Below are 16,908 nucleotides of genomic sequence, written 5' to 3'. Positions count from 1 at the left end.
TCTTCCACTGCCTCCCGCAGTTTGGTCAGACTCATGTTTGTAGCTTTGAGAACACTGTCCAACCATCTCGTCCTCTGTCGTCTCCTTCTCCTTGTGCCCTCAATCTTTCCCAACATCAGGGTCTTTTCCAGGGAGTCTTCTCTTCTCATGAGGTGGCCAAAGTATTGGAGCCTCAGCTTCATGATCTGTCCTTCCAGTGAGCACTCAGGGCTAATTTCCTTAAGAAGAAGAAGAAGAAGAAGAAGAAGAAGAAGAAGAAGAAGAAGAAGAAGAATAGTTTGGATTTGATATCCCGCCTTTCACTCCCCTTCAGGAGTCTCAAAGCGGCTAACAATCTCCTTTCCCTTCCTCCCCCACAACAAACACTCTGTGAGGTGAGTGGGGCTGAGAGACTTCAAAGAAGTGTGACTGGCCCAAGGTCACCCAGCAGCTGCATGTGGAGGAGTGGAGACGCGAACCCGGTTCCCCAGATTACGTGACTACCGCTCTTAACCACTACACCACACTGGCTCTTAAGAATGGATGCGTTTGATCTTCTTGCAGTCCATGGGACTCTCAAGAGTCTCCTCCAGCACCATAATTCAAAAGCATCAATTCTTCGGCGATCAGCCTTCTTTATGGTCCAGCTCTCACTTCCATACATCACTACTGGGAGAACCATGGCTTTAACTATACGGACCTTTGTTGGTAAGGTCTCTGCTTTTTAAGATGCTGTCTAGGTTTGCCATCGCCTTTCTCCCAAGGAGCAGGCGTCTTTTAATTTCGTGACTGCTGTCACCATCTGCAGTGATCATGGAGCCCAAAAAAGTAAAATCTCTCACTGCCTCCATTTCTTCCCCTTCTATTTGCCAGGAGGTGATGGGACCAGTGACCATGATCTTTGTTTTTTTGATGTTGAGCTTCAGACCATATTTTGCGCTCTCCTCTTTCACCTTCATTAAAAGGTTCTTTAATTCCTCCTCGCTTTCTGCCATCAAGGTTGTGTCATCTGCATATCTGAGGTTGTTGATATTTCTTCCAGCGATCTTAATTCCGGCTTGGGATTCATCCAGCCCAGCCTTTCGCATGATGAATTCTGCATATACCGGGTAAGTTAAATGTCAGGGAACTGCCATCGGAGCCAGAGGCGGAGGGAAGGCTCCAGAGGGATGCCGGAGAGGGTCCAGCGACTGAAACAGCCACAAAGTGAAGGGCTGTCCAGACAGAAAGGGTTCAACCAGGTAACCTAGCCAGGAGTGGCGGCAACTTACGCACAAGCAACCCCTATAAACATTACATTAAATAAGCAGGGAGACAATATACAGCCTTGCCGTACTCCTTTCCCAATTTTGAACCAATCAGTTGTTCCATATCCAGTTCTAACTGTAGCTTCTTGTCCCACATATAGTAGAGTACAGCCATATGTTAGCTTGATAAACCACATTCTTTGCACTTACATGAATTTAAGGAGAAATTTGGACGATATAGCAAGCCATCTTTTACACTTCAGTTTGTTTGGTATTGCAGAGGTTAACTGACAGGGTGCACTAGACTTTGATTTGGTGGGTGAATTTGTATGCTGGGCTAGATTCCAATTTCTTGCTAGCTTCTTGTTTGAGTGGGCATAAATTTCTTGAAAAGTCATTTTGATTTTTGCATTCAATAAATGACTCCTCAAGATCTATTTTTCTCTTCTTGTTTTCAAAGTCTGATTTTTCTCCAGCAATAGCCATTTATTTCCCCCTGGTTATCACTGTCTTGACAAGTGCCAATGCTTTACGTTTTAGACAGGAATTGCTGTTGAGTTGCTCCTGTCCATTCTCTCATTCCAGCAACAATAGAGAGTGAACAGGATTTCAGGAGCACCTTAATTTCTCAAGTTAGAGCTTTAGCATTTGAGACTGACTGAGCTTAAAAACAAACCTATCACAGATGAACCTCATCTGATATATTATCTACCGAGATAATATAATGAACATCTGGCCCAGACTGAAATCTGTATTCAGTGCCTATTAAAACTACTGAGTTGTAGCACATTGAGCTTATGACAGAGGAGGAAAACGATCCTCAAACTCAGCCACCATCACCATTGTAATAATGATATGTACAAATTCAAAGAAATGTTGATAGGAAAGAAGAATTAGAACCATTCAGCAGTATGGAGACTGAATCTGGGGATCATTTTGGCAAATATGGCACAAAAGACTACTCAAGAAAACACGAACCCAATGCTTTTACTTCCTTTAAAGAAGCAATAGCTACATTTTGTGGGTGACAGTAATACCTTCTTATTTGGACCCATCTGGTTTATGGCCTGGACCTGATCTAGTGTCTCCAGGTTTCATAGACTTCATAGAGCTAGAGGATAGCTCACTTGGTAGAGCACAAGGCTATTAATCTCAGGGTTGTTGGTTTGAGCCCCATGTTGGGCAAAAGATTCCTGCATTGCGGGGGGTTGGACTAAATGGCCCCTTCCAACTTTATGGTTCTATGTGAGGGAAAGAATAGAATAAAATAAAGTGGAATATATTGGGAAGAATTCTGAAATATAATCCGAGTCGAGTGTGAATTTCATTCTCTTTATTCAGCTCATAGTAGTAAGGAATGAAAGTTTACCCAAAATATCTGCTTTGTATACATTATTTACACAATGGGCCCCATGTGATTGGCTAATTCTGGGATTCTCCCATGGGCCAATCAGGTTGCGGATTCACTTCCACATGGAGCTGGATTGGGTGGCTCCTGTGGACCAATCATACTGCTGCATTGTTCTAGGACGAGTCAGACTGCTGCATTCTGAATCCTATTCAACTCAATACATAACAAATTCAGTGTAGCGCTAAGGAGATCATTCTATAAGCACCAGCACTTCTGCTTGCCTGACAGAATGATCTCCCTTCTCCTTCCCCTGTGTACTTTTTTTTTTGGTGGGGGAGCTCCATTGCACTAGCAGAAGTCCTTGCATGGGCTTCTGCTGATGGAACTCAGCAGCTGAACCCAGCTTTATTAAACTGGAAGTGTCTACAATGTAATATTTTGGAATCAAATATTTTGCTTTGAATTTAAAAAGGCTCGGTGTGAAGGATCATTTTCTTTTTCTGTATTCCCTGTTTTGTTTGCATGCTTTATTGTCAGCGTAAATGTGACCTTGGTTTTTCTATGTACCTTTTGTAATCTCTTTAATATCCTATTGTAATCTTTTGCAAATTTATATCCTTCGTAATTAGATACACACATATGAAGTTGACATTCATATGCAACAAATCTGCCCCCCTCCCCCAAATTAGGCCTTTTACGTTTAGGAAAGTGCCTGGAAAGAGCACTGGAAAATGTGGAGTCACAATTGTTTGATGCAACATGGTATAACTGCTTTGCAAACAAATCAGAATGAATACTCAATAAACAGTGGGTGTTGTATGACCTTCCTACAACTTTGTGCAAACTTACCAGGATGAATGCTACATAAACAGGTCTGTTTGATTGTTTAAGGGGTTATACTGAAGAGGAGCCAGTTGTAATGGCAGCAGGGGCTTATTGTAGCTTGGAGAAAATGAAGAAGAAAAGACAGTGGGTGGAATGATTTCTTTGCAGAGTTTTCAGTTAAGCTACAAAACACAAATAATACCGTATATACTCAGTTAAGCTACAAAACACAAATAATACCGTATATACTCATGTATAAGCCGACTTTTTCAGCACATTTTTAATGCTGAAAAAGCCCCCCTCGGCTTATACTCGAGTGAGGGTCCCACTTACTGTTTGCTGCCACCGCTTGTGCCACTGCCACTCTGCCAAGCGCGGCTCCTGTGCCTGCCCTTGTGAATGGCAGAGGCTGTTGTCGGCAGAGGAGGAGGAATGAGCAGCCCAAAAGCAGCCCTTTTGGGCTGCTCCTTCCTCCTCCGCCACCTTTGCCACCCTAGGCTTATACTCGAGTCAATAAGTTTCCCCAGTTTTTTGTGGTAAAATTAGGTGCCTTGGCTTATATTCGGGTCGGCTTATACTCGATTATATACGGTACTTGCATTTTGTGGGTGGAAGATTCAGGAGGTTACCATGGGGTAGTCTGCCTGCAAGGAGGGGAGGTTTGCACTAAAGCAGCAGCAGAAGAGGCACAGATGTGGGAGAGACGATGAGACTAAGGGCGCAAAGTGGGGCCGCAGAATAGAAGAGAGAAGTGGTTTCAAAAAAATAGCTGAGAATGTGAAAAGTGGGGTTAGTGGGGTGGGAAAGGGAAGCTCTGGGGGATTAATGTGGGGTGAGTGTTGGTGGGGTTGGCCAGTGGAGTGAGCACTGTGCAGAACCCCTAGTTCTTCACTCTCTGAGAATTACCGTAAGTTGACAGTACCCACCAACTCTAAAGAACAGTCCTTATGGTATTTAAGGGCCACAAATACTTGACAGTTCTGTAAAAAAACACAGACAGAAAGAGGGTTGTCTCATACTTTTTAAACTGGCTTGAGCATTATGTAAAAATGTTGGTAAGGCTGGGTGGCAAAACAAGCTTCCTTTGCTCACTTGGTTGAATGCCAACTTAACTGCATTGTAAGACCACAAGGAGAAGCTAGTTTTATACAACATTTTTAATAGGCTGGTACCCAGCAGTCTTTCACCCTCCTGCTATGTTTCTCCAGTGTAGTGAGAAACTCTCTGCTGTGTTGATTGACAGTGTGAAGCGTCAGGTGCTCTTTCACTTGGCGTGGGATTGTGTTTATCTTCATTATCAAGTCTGATCTGATATATATATATATATATATATATATATATATATATTCAGTGCCTCCCCCAAAACTAGCTTCTTTGCTCAAGGTAGCAAGAGCTCTTACAGCAGAAATTCAAAACCTGCTGGTGAAGAACCTGCTACCTGCTAGTACAGAAGGTTCTGGATGTAAACATGATAGTTACTGGTGGCCACCCCTTCCCCTTAATTGTATGAACACGGAATGCTTCATTTAATATGAGTTCATCCATTTAAAAAAAATTATCATTGGCATCACAATGCAGAATGTTAGAACTGAAGTATCCCTGTATCTCTGTATGCCAATTTGCCCATTGGGCAAACAAAATAGTACAGTGTATGAAGCTGTTTTGGAGCTCAAAGGGTGCCAGCCCAATCCTCCTCAACCTCCAGATGTTTCAGACTATATTGGCTTCTCCCCCCACCCCTAACTCACAAAGCAGAGGAGGCTCAGCAGCAAACACAGGGCTCAGAAGTCATGTTCATGTTCAGGAGCAGGGCAAGAAGTTCAACTGGTCAGAAGTGACAAAGATGTCCCAACAACTTTCCATCCTCCTTCCACCAAATTTTGAAAGGGGAGGTGTGAGGCATTCACTGGAGAGACTTGCTTGCCTTGCAGGAATGTCAGGACTGCAAATGCACACTCCATCAGGGTGTGTGGGTCGGCACCCATCTGTGAAGACAGTGTGTGGTTCTAGGTGACAACTGCACCTTCTTGTTCAGGCTCTTCATGATTCCCTGCTGCTAACTGTTCTGCTTCCCTGCTCATCTGCTCAAAGCCCTCCCCATCCTCTATGGAGGATCTCTACCCTGCAGGAAGGTCAGGGGAGGGGCCAGCATCCCTGCTCCTCCTTGCAAAGCTGCTGAAGTCAGGGTGCAAACCAACCCAGGTGTCCACCATTCAATCACCTACATTTCTTCCTCCTCCTGTCAGAGCCTGCAAATCCAAACCTGATGCCAACTCAGGAAACAGAACACATCTCCTATCAATTCATCATCATCATCATCATCATCATCATCATCATCACCACCATCATAATATATTTATACCCCACCCATCTGGCTGGGTTTCCCCAGAGACTATGATCAATGGCCAGGGATGGCGAGAGTCCAAAATGTCTGGAGGGCAGCAGATTAGGGAAAGTTGGTCTATGTGAAGTGAACATTCCATTCCTCAGTGTGAAAAATGGTGCCACAAATTAAGACTCTTTGGGATCTTCTCAGTGAAGGCAAATCTCCCCAGCCCAGGGCACTACAGCCCTTCAGAAACCACATTTCCCCTCTTCATCACAACAGACAGCTCTCAGAGTTCAAGGATGGTCCAAACACGACCTCTTCTTCCTTGTGGCACAAAGTGCTTTCTGTTATTTTTACAGATATGGTAGTAAACAAAGATGAAAATCATTTCCCCAGCTTGTTGTTCATGAACGTGAACTTGCTGCATCACAGACTTCATAAGAAGATCAAAGGGAACTCTCAGGGAAAGATAGTTAATTCAAAAAAACAGTCAAGGTTGGAGCAAAATAACGTAGAACTGGTTTGGGGGAAGAAGAGCAGCTTATTCTTTTACAAAGCACTTGGGTTTTTAAGGGAAGGGCCCCTCCTTTTTTGTTATAAGAATAAAAGTACTGTATTTTTTAAAAGTCTTATCCAACTGTCACCTGGCTTCCAGCAACTTTACACTGATTACACTGATCAATGGATGAATTATTTCCTGCACATGCTTTGTATCCAAAAGGTCACAGATTCAATCTCTGGCATCATCAGGTAGGTAGTGAAAGACTCTGGTCTGAAACCCTGGTGAGCTTCTGCCAATCTGTTTGGACAACACTGAGCTAGATAGACCAATCACCTGATCCCCAGCTGAGGCTGTAAAATAATTACAGCGCACTCTGACTATGTCCACAGCTGCAGTGTGTCTCCATTGCAATTGTGTGTCATGGACTCTGATCAGCTACGTATACCAACTCTCTAGCAGGCATTTCTTCAAAGGATGCAATATCCTGTGTGTGTGTGTGAGAGAGAGAGAGAGAGAGGGAGAGAGAGAGAGAGAGAGAGTGAGAGAGAATGAATGCATGCACATTGCTAAACTTTCCAGCAGTAGCTCTGTTTCGGTTAGACCTCACAGAGGATTTTGCAGGAGGAAGCCAGTAACCCCTGAACAAAAATGCTTGCACAATTTTATCAGCAGCCATCTTCATTGGTTTCTTCTGTGTGTGTGGTGGCTTTCCTAAATTTTCAACACTATACTCCATATGGAGCTGCCCTTGAATATGGTCCAGAGGCTGCATCTGGTGCAAAAGCAACTGCTAGGTTGGGAAGTGGGGCAGCCTGACAGGATGATGTGTCACTGATCCTAAAAGCACTGCATTGGCTCCCAATGAGATACTGGACCTACATCCAGGTGTTAATACTAATGTACAAAGCCCTAAACAGCTTGGGACCTTCCCCAATGTCAATAATCTTGGGTCTTGCTATTGGCAGGTGAGGTCTTGTTGGTGGTGCCACCACTGGGTGCTACTTGGTTGGCATTGTACCATTTCATGGCTTGCTCAGCGGTGGTTCTTCATTTATGGAATGGCCTTCCTGGTGAAGGGCATCTGTCTCCCTCATTATCGACTTTCAGGAGGAATTTAAAACATTTCTGGGTACCCAGCCATTTGATGGCTGAAAGATACAGCTCCTAGCAACCTTGACATTATTAACAGAGAGCATATGTCTTTAGATGTTTTTAACCTTTTAAAAATGTTTTAGAACTTTAACATTGTTTTAAAGTTCTTTAAACATGCCTTTATGCTTTAAAAAATTGTATTGTTTCAGCACTGTTGTGTTTTGACACCCTGGCGTCTTTTACGAGGAAGGACAGGAGAAAAGTTTAATCGATGAATGCACAAAATAATTTTCGATTTTGATTCCTCATCTGTTTGTTTTTCATCGGGATAATTGAGAAATTTGTTATGTGCCCATTCTACTGCAAATCGGCCTGTACACATCACCTGTATTGATGCGTGAATTGAGGGTAAACTATGTTTTTGCACTTTCTGAATATTTCAGTGCACTTCTTGACTCAAAACGTCAAAAATATCAAAATGTGTTTTTAAATATATATTTTTAGGGGGGAAATGTGTTTAAGCACATATTTCAAAGTGAATATTACAAACTGTTGCGGGGGTCATTTTGAGGGGTGATTCTGCATGCATGGTGATGGTGATCATGCCTAGAAGCTGTGTAATGGAATAGAAGCAGACTTTGGTCAAGAGAACTCTGTCTCATGGTTTATGCAGGCCTGAATGTCTACTTTAAGGTCAGAAATGTCTCTGTTTGCATGTCCCCTGTGCTGGAAAATGAGAACAGAAGGATTGGCAAAGCTTAGACAAGCTGAGATCATGTACCAGGGTCCTATTAGGAGCTCCAAGACTATGTACACAATCCCATTTACTCCACATCCAGTGCATTCCAACCACTAGCTCAGGAAGTGGCGTACTCATGCACACCACAATCCTTATCTATCCTGTATTGCTCTTCTGCTTAATAGTTAACTTGCATATTCATATTCAATTTTCTTTTATATGTAATCATTATTTGCATACAATATTCTTTATTTCTCCTTTCTCCAAGATTTATTCATGTACCATGTGCTGTTGATTTCTGTTTGATATTTTTATGCTTGTATATTTCATAAAATGAAATGCATTCACTGGTCTGCTGATATGATTAAAATAAATCTTTCCAATCAGATTTTAGCCTCCTGAGTCCTGTCTGGTCACCACTTTCCCCCCAATGGGGCAACTTAAGAACTTCATTATCAAAAACAAACTCAGATGGAACCAGATGGAAAAGACTTATGAGGGAACACAAGCACCAGAAATACCATGATTCATCTATCCCTAGTATTTTGGAAAGCAATTTTCTTTCCTAAAAATGAAAAGAAAAGAAGGTAATTTATGGTTCTGGGAACATCTCTAGAGGTCTTCTGGGAACAAGACAAAATATGCTCCAGGCCCATAGATGGAAATATTTGCCTATGGGCTCTCTTTTCACTTTTCCAGTTAACCCAGTTCACGCAATAGAACATTACGCCCTGGCTGAAGATTTCAGTTTATTTAATCCCATAACCTAAAAACTAAGTATTTCAGTTTACCCGGCTTACGGATTGCAATCATAGACTTTTTAATATAATGTCTCATTTAATTCTTTTACACCAGGCTGAAATTTAACTTGAGCATAAACATTTAAGCAAGTGATAGCAGGGGCTTCAATATTGGTTAAAAATGAAAACAAAATAGCTATTAGTCTATGCTGATGTGAATGGTAAAATATGTAATAAAGGGCTTGGAGTAAGATTGGAAAAAAGAAGAGGAAAAGCTACGCTCCCAGCAGGCAAAATATTGCTGACATTTTTAATAATAATGAAACATAAGACCTCACCAGGGCAAATCTAAAATCCATTTTGCATGTCAAAGAATAGGTTGCATTTAATTTGTTTAGGATATTTTGCCAGGTTTCCCATTTCATATGAAATAAGTTGAAGGTTATGAAGAGAGTTATTAAAACTAAATGATTGCAAGGAGTTTGAAAGGAAAAGGTGGAGGAAAAGCCGAGAGAAATGGCTTTCTAACCTGGTATTTGATTGATAGCAACCTTTATAAAAAGGTACTCTCTGCTGGCTGTTTAAACATCACATTTTATTTCATATGCAGAAAAATGTAATGGGCAATATTGGTAGGTTAAAAATTCTAATTCATATGTAATTCAAAAGCTGTTTAATTTCCCCTCATTTCTTTGGATAGCTGGAATGGACATGTCTACTGTCTGAAAAAATTCATTTAATTTAATCATGAGCCTTCCTGCATCTATTTTATTGTATTTAAATATTTTATTCAAGTAAAATTCCCCCCCCCCCTTTAGACTAACTTACGCATGTGGCCCATAGATACCAAAATCAGCTAAGGGTAAATTTGAAAAGGTTTTAAGAGGTGATGCTATGCCCCTGAAATCTAGAAGATTTCAAATAACCTTATTCAAACAGTCGGATATGGCTCCCCGGACTCAGGACAAACAGGGCAAATGAAGGAGAAGCAAAGAAAAGGCTGGTCTTGCTCATTTTACTTATGCAAATAAGGCTGCTGAAATCCATAGGCTTTGATCCCGATCTGCTGCACTGCATTCAGTGGAGTCAAACTGCTGAGAGTAGTATGATAACACATTGGGTTCCTGAATAGCGAACCATGACAAAGAAAGAACGTTGGATGGGATTTTTCAAAAATCCATCTGACAAAATGTCAGGCCTGGCCATCATAACACAACATTTTAGGGGCTCCAAGCATGCTCTTCTGCAAAGCAAGGTGGGACTCAGGCTGGGTAAGGTTCGGGCTGGATGGAAGGGAAACTTAGGCAACACTAGACACAGAAGGGTTCAGACTGTGCTCCAGGAACATGGGGCACATGTCATGGATGCCTCCCTGGTGGTGGTAAGTGGTGGTGCTCCCCCCCCACTCCAGTAATCCATGTCTCTTAAGGCAGGAAGCTGCAAAAATGGAAATCAATGTGGTGAAATCCCTGTCCTCTGAAAAGGCAAGCAGGGAGTATAATAGTGCAGCAGATGTAATTGGCAGAAAACTGCTCAGCTCCAGATCTCACAGCAGCTTTCTGGGTTGTAAGCCATGTCCCTTGTGATCCTGTTTTAATGCAGTGGTATCCTACAAAAATTGGGCAGCTCAGTTCATGGATTTAAATTATTCTCAATTACTATCTTGTTCTCCTTATTATTTATTAACTACTTACTTTTTTCATTTTATCTGAAACTGCCTATCCCCCAAATGCTGGAAAGAATAGAACCTGACCTTTTCTTTATGGATGAATTAAAGATCTAATAAAGATCTGAACATACCAAAAGTACATTCAATTTCTCACTGAAAGGGTTTAATTTTAGTAGGACATGAAAACAGAGAATCACAATTAATGTGCTAAAGAGAGAATCAATACAGATGAGGCATGTGTTCTGGGGTGAGAGTAGAGACTTGAGAGATAACAAGTTGCTCTCTGTTTTCTCTTTGCATTTGGAATCAACAGCAATGCAGAACGTTAATCGTTCTAATTGAGAAGGGGAAGGTTGGCTCTTAGCATTCCCAGCACTTGTTTTTAAACAGGCGACTTTGATTTAACGTAGCTTTACACAGCAGGAAGATGTCACTGCTGATTGCAGTCTGTTCTTTCAACTGCAGCACATGCACACAGATAGACACGTGGGACAACAGGTCACAAAACCTGAACTATTCATTAATGTGGAATATCAGCTTTTTGTATTGAGACTGCAGCAGTCTCATTTTTCTATGTTGTTGTTGTTTAGTCGTTTAGTCGTGCCCGACTCTTCGTGACCCCATGGACCAGAGCACGCCAGGCACTCCTGTCTTCCACTGCCTCCCGCAGTTTGGTCAAACTCATGTTGGTAGCTTTGAGAACACCGTCCAGCCATCTCGTCCTCTGTCGTCCCCTTCTCCTTGTGCCCTCCATCTTTCGCAATATCAAGGTCTTTTCCAAGGAGTCTTCTCTTCTCATGAGCTGACCAAAGTATTGGAGCCTAAGCTTTAGAATCTGTCCTTCCAGTGAGCACTCAGGGCTGATTTCCTTAAGAATGGATAGGTTTGATCTTCTTGCAGTCTATGGGACTCTCAAGAGTCTCCTCCAGCACCATAATTCAAAAGCATCAATTCTTCAGTGATCAGCCTTCTTTATGGTCCAGCTCTCACTTCCATACATCACTGCTGGGAAAACCATAGCTTTAACTATACGGACCTTTGTTGCCAAGGTGATGTCTCTGCTTTTTAAGATGCTGTCTAGGTTTGTCATTGCTTTTCTCCCAAGAAGCAGGCGTCTTTTAATTTTGTGATTGCTGTCACCATCTGCAGTGATCATGGAGCCCAAGAAAGTAAAATCTCTCACTGCCTCCATTTCTTCCCCTTCTATTTGCCAGGAGGTGATGGGACCAGTGGCCATGATCTTTGTTTTTTTGATGTTGAGCTTCAGACCATATTTTACGCTCTCCTCTTTCACCCTCATTAAGAGGTTCTTTAATTCCTCCTCACTTTCTGCCATCAAGGTTGTGTCATCTGCATATCTGAGGTTGTTGATATTTCTTCCGGCAATCTTAATTCCGGCTTGGGATTCATCCAGCCCAGCCTTTCGCATGATGAATTCTGCATATAAGTTAAATAAGCAGGGAGACAATATACAGCCTTGTCGTACTCCTTTCCTAATTTTGAACCAATCAGTTGTTCCATATCCAGTTCTAACCGTAGCTTCGTGTCCCACATAGAGATTTCTCGGGAGACAGATGAGGTGATCATTTTTCTATATAGAAACCTAATTTGTTGCTGTTGTTTTGGCAAGACCACGCTCTGGACTTTTTCAAACAATATATTAGCAATAAAGCCAATCCTGAGATTTGAGTGATTTTACCAATGTGACATACTAAACAATATGATGTATGATACAAAACATGCTTCTTTTTTTGGTGTACCAGTAAACCATTTTAGTTGCACGTCTAATTCAAATGGTCCAGACAATATTCTTTCCCATGTGCAATGAAAAGGAGTATTTTAACTTTCTCCCTCCCTCGAATGCATAAGGCACTGGCTTCCTAAACCTGGGATGATGGGCTTGAAGCCCATCTGGGGTGGGCCATGGCTTAATGATGGAACTCATGCTTTGTATGCAGAAGGTCTCAGGCTCAATCCCTGAGTCTTAAGGTAGTGCTGGAAATGTCCACTGCTTGCAAGCCCATGGAACCACAACACCTGTCAGTGTAAATGGTTCTGAGCTAGATGGACCAATAACTTGGTATAAGCAGCTTTCTTTGTTCACCCACTCAGCCTTGATTCTGATACTACAGGATATTCATGCATGGGTGTAATGTTTTCAATGCAGGATTCTGGCTAGCTTTCATAAGACAGAACTTTGGCAATTGTTACATGGGGCAAACTACCGTAATAATCTAACCTGGGTAAAATAATGTCTGTCTAACCCTAACATATAGCATCTTCCAGGTTTGCACAACCTGGTCACCAGATGATTGGCAAGCCCTGTTTTGCAATCCAAGGTTGGCACCAAAAACAATGAGTTTATTAAGTTCGTGTCAGTCTCTGTTCAGATTTGCAGATCAGATGTTGTGCAATCATGGTCAGTTCCACCAATATTCCTTTTCTAGTTGTGGTCATCTCAATGGAAGTTCTCTCCCTGCTCCAATTAGGATTAGGGATTAATGTTCCACACGTATCATTTTTTCCTTTCTCTTTAGCTGGAAACAGCATTGGGAAAGTGCATAAACCATGAAGACAATGCTTCTTTTCTTGTTCAGCCACAAACATATCATTTCATGAAGAAGAAGAAAAAAGATTTCAGAGAGGGTGAAAGTTCAATTGCTTTCTGTGTCTGAACCCAGTTGTGACCGAGTGATGAACTGCTAGCTGTGTCTCCAGTGCTTGCAGCATTATATGTATTAATAGCCAACCAAATCACTAGTGACAAAACCTAGTTACATTTTCAGTTGATCTGCTGCAGGCAACTGGTTGCAATCAGTTTTCAGTTCTAGGCAGCTACTTGCCATGCAGATGGCAAACTGTTTGCTTTGTATCTGAAGAATAGGTGGCTTGAAGCAAAGGGAAAGCTAACGACTATAATGCGAAACACAACACAAATGTCTGCTGAGATATAAGTAGCTCTGCTATCTGAACAAGATTCATAGCATGCCCACTGTCTGAAGCCATAACTACTTCTTAATGGGGAACAGAGTGACGGTAGTATTAATTCTCTTGCAGGATATGACTGGAAGTAAAGCAAAGGCATTCCACAAAAGCTGAAGGCAATGGTTCACAATCTAATTGCTATAAAAGACAATGGCATTGACAGTAATCACTGCCATTCCCAGTCTGCCAACAATTAGGCGTGGTAAGCATTCAAGCCATTAGGCATTTTTGTTCTCCCTTTGTATTTGTCTCAGTTGGCAATCAGATTCTGTATGTATAGACTTGCCAGTAGGCAGTATCTAACCTAGATATTTGGGAGCTGTATCTTTTCCAACACATCAGATTCTATAGACTAGGTGATGCCCAGAACCACATCACATCTGAAAATGCAGGAAAGTGGTTGTCAGTCAAAGTAGAAAAGACTGATGTCATAGACTGGCTGGATGCAGAGGAGTGTGAGAAGCACCAGTTGGGGAGACTGCAAGGGATCCCTCAGGGTAAGAAGGCTCAAAGCCAGGGAATTGGTGGTGGGGCGACAATGAGTAGTCAGAGGGAGCAGGCGGGGAGGAGAGGGAGTGCTGGAACCTGAAGAGGTAACAGGGTTTAGTGAGCAGGAAGAGGCTGTGACAGAGAGCAGTCTGGAGGCAGAAGTGGAGGCTGGTGAGGAGCGGGGCCAAGAGGCAGAGTGGAGGCAGGCTGCTGAAGAAGCCAGGGAGTCTCCCCCTCCCACTGTGATCAGCTCCCTTCCGCCCTGGGAAGGACCATGGGCAAGAGGAGCCTTAGTGGACCTTAGAGTCCTCACAACTGCATTATTGGCGCAAGATTAATAATAATAATAATAATAATAATAATAATAATAATAATAATATTTATTTATATCCCGCCCTCCCCAGCTGAAGCCGGGCTCAGGGCGGCTAACAACAATCAAATAATGAAACAATCAAATAATCTACTGGAAAGAGTTGCTGTGATCACCAGACCTGAGCTGTTTTGTTTCTTTAATTTCAATGACACCTTGTCACTTGCTCCCGACTCCCGCCTTGACAACTGAGCTAGATGTATGAACAGTATGAATCAGTCTAAGGTAGTTTTCTATGTTCTATTTGGCTTTGATTTCCCCAGTGCTGAAAGAATGATCCTTCAGAGAAATCTAGATCCTTTGGTGTGGCTAAAAGGAACCAGTGCCATGCAGTCTCCCAGTTGAGAGCTGGCTGTGAGCAAAGATTCATTGAGGTGGGGGGGGGGGGAGAAGACAAATGAATTCTTCTTGCCATTTCACTTGTAACCGCAATGAATTCAGAATGCGCCAATGAAAGATTCATTAGTGTTGTACAAGGCAGCTTGTCCTCATGCTAATAAAGAGATTTGTGCTTTCTAGAGAACACTCTGCTGTTTAGTCGATTGTTAAGAAGAAAATGAGACGGTAATACAAAAGGGATTTTAACCTAATTACTAAGGAGACTAAATCATAATTTTTAAAGGTCTTGGATAATAGTAATAATAAAAAAGAATAATTAACAATTAACTAGGCTGTCTCTCTCCCCTTTGCCCTTTTGATGATGCATATTTGGATATATTCTGTGTCTGAAGGCTTGGGAGGTGTAGTACTGCTCCATCTACACATTCTCAAGCAGGAACACCTCTTGGGCACAGTCAATAAAACCCATTCACTCGGGAAATGGGGCTGTAGGGTCATAATGGTATTGGAGGCAGTGAAGAGTCCAAATGGGATCAGACATTTTTTGGGTGCTTTGGCACTTTAGAGGGACTTTTTGTGCATGGATACAATATAATACCAAAGTAATGATGGGCATATCCACATTCAAAACACACCTCAAGCACATGTCCCCTCCCAAAAGAATCCTGGGAATTGTAGTTTAAAGGTGCTGGGAATTGTGGCTTTGTGAGAGGTAAACTACAGTTCCCACGAGTCTTTGAGGGAAGCCATGTGGTTTAAATGTATGGTGTAGATGTGGCCAGGGTCTACACAGCTCCCCTGATTTGGGTCAGTCCATTCAGCTCCATGGGCAGAGTTGAGTGTGATTCAGATTAGAGTTGGTGGTGAAGGTGGCAGGAAACAGCTGGAACTTTTGTCAGAGGCTAGACCTACTATGTGAGCCAAAATCCCTCATGTTGCAACTTGAGAGAGGATGCCCTACAAAAACAAGAACTTCATATCAGTGGCGGAACTTCATGCTCCGGCACTGGGGGGCGGGGGCGGAGAGCAGGCAGGGGTGGGGCTGGCGTGTGTCCTGGGGGCGTGGCGTGCTGCCCAGCATTGGGAGGGGGCAACCATTATGGTACCCCACCGGGATCGCGCTCTCCCCCCGCATGCCTCTTCCTCCACCAGTGCTTCATATTTCCTAAAGCTCTACTCAAAAGACTCTACTCAACCAAGAAGGCTCTGTTCAAAGCAAAGTTGGTTATTCAAGTTTTCCTCTTTTATTTTTACTACAAAAATCTGTAGTAAATGCAAGCTGAAAGTGACAGGAGCCCTCCAAATAAAAGGTCAGCTATTTTAAACAATTCAACAAAAAAATCCCATAGTTTGTCTCCTCTTGTCTCTTTCTCTCGACAGCCAGACAGACAGCCAGGCACTCAAACCCAGCTCTAACTATTATTTTCTGCTCAGCTGTAACACCCTTCTCCTTTCTATCTCCTTTATTATTAAATATTTTATTTTGGCTTTCCATGTAGAATGGAACAAGGTTAAAGAGTGAATAAAGAGAGAAAACTATCCCCTTCTTCTCCCAACAATTTCCCCAACAAGCCCGTTTGAGGATAGCAATTGTACAGTAGATATTCCCAAGTTGCAAAAACACAGTGTTCTATAATGTTCCATGAGTCTTTGGTGGTCAATATGTGTGTTATTTTGTTAAAACATAAGAAATAAAATTAAACCAGTTAATGCAAAAGTTGTTAGATTTTCTCGTTTCTTCAGGCCTGTTGCTATATATCGTTTCCAGAAATAAAAGTTCAATTCCAGGCAAATATAGTTGTCCTCCTGCTTACTTCTGAAATAGCAGGACATCAGGCATCTCATGCCTGTTACACTTTATCAATCTGACCATGATGACCCTGCTCTGCTTCTATAGCTGGAGACAGTAATGCTACCAAATAACTGTTGCTGGAGACCACAGGAGAGGAGGGTGCTCTTCTGCCCAGATCCTATTTGCGGGCTTCCCACAGGCATCTGGTTGGCCACTGTGAGAACAGTATGATGGACTAGACGGGCCATTGGCTTGATTCAGCAGGGCTCTTCTTATGTTCTTGAAGCAGTGGTACAATTCAAAATCAAATAATTACAATACCAAGAATACAATTATAGGTTCTATTATACCTCATATACATATACCACCATTTCCCATCAGTAGATTCCAAGGCAATGAACAAGTACGGATAATGAATGGTAAAGCATTCATAGATACCAAACACACACTGAAAAGCAGC

Source organism: Podarcis filfolensis, assembly GCF_964270895.1.
Source record: "Podarcis filfolensis genome assembly, chromosome: 5".
In the NCBI taxonomy this organism is placed as follows: domain Eukaryota; kingdom Metazoa; phylum Chordata; class Lepidosauria; order Squamata; family Lacertidae; genus Podarcis; species Podarcis filfolensis.
This window is presented reverse-complemented; position numbering follows the sequence as displayed.